Raw genomic sequence first — 935 nt, forward strand, 5'->3', positions numbered from 1 at the left:
TAGACGAAAGTAAGTATCCTATTTTAAATCTTTCAGAACTTAGATTGCAACGAAAAGCGTTTGTATTCACGTATCTTTGTTTTTTTCGTGAATTTTTGCGAATATTTATATCATACAGCATATTTTTCGATTCATAACAAATAAAATTGAACGTACGTAAGAACTCAATATTGCGGTTCCAGAAAATTGTGTAACTACGCGTGTGTACGGATGGGATAAAACGATACCGGAAGGATGTTGCGTAAACGGAAGTGCGTGTGAGGCTTTTTGTTTCTTCCAGCCTTATTGAGGGATGCACCTGACAACAAGTTGTCGATACAATGGCCCGGCTGGAAGTAGAAATGAATGGATAAAGGATACGAAAAATTACAACTCTTCAAGATCCGGACTTGCGTCATATCGTATCCTGACCGCGGATAAACGTCGTAAGAACAATGACCGCCTCGAGCAGTGAAAAGAAAAGCAAGAAAAGCAAACCGTTAATCAACCAAAAGTCATTAATTCAACAATTTTACCTATACACACCATAATGCATAATATTAAAATTTAATTTTATTTCAAAGGTACAATGGAACCTGATTGAATCCCTCTTTTCGTTCCCGATGAAAACCAGGCAGGATACAAAATCGCGAAAAAATCGAAAAAAAAAAAAAGCAGAAGGAGGCTCATTCATTTCGTAATCGCGAAATCGACAGAAGCGGCAATCCAAAAGAAATCTCGATCCAAAGATGTTCACCCGATACAATCGCATAACCATCGAACCACGTGGAACCCCCGCCTGAGTGGCAAGCGTGCACGTCACGAGGCACGCAATCTCCGGGTCGTCCATACGCACGAAAATTATAACAGACCCCCAACATACACTTTCTCTTCTTCTTTCCATTCCAGCTTCCTCTCTTCTCGACGCTCTCTCTCTCTCTCTCTCTCTCTCTCTC

The 935-nt window shown here is 40.5% G+C and overlaps 1 long non-coding RNA gene across 1 annotated transcript; it reads left to right on the forward strand.

Annotated features, from left to right (window-relative positions):
• LOC116185266 lies at positions 1 to 395 on the forward strand. The gene is made up of 2 exons (XR_004150069.1): positions 1 to 70; positions 183 to 395. It is a non-coding gene; the product is annotated as an uncharacterized LOC116185266 (long non-coding RNA).
• Positions 396 to 935: the final 540 nt, after the last annotated feature.

Source organism: Apis dorsata, unplaced genomic scaffold (genome assembly GCF_000469605.1).
Source record: "Apis dorsata unplaced genomic scaffold, Apis dorsata 1.3 scaffold_11, whole genome shotgun sequence".
NCBI lineage: Eukaryota > Metazoa > Arthropoda > Insecta > Hymenoptera > Apidae > Apis > Apis dorsata.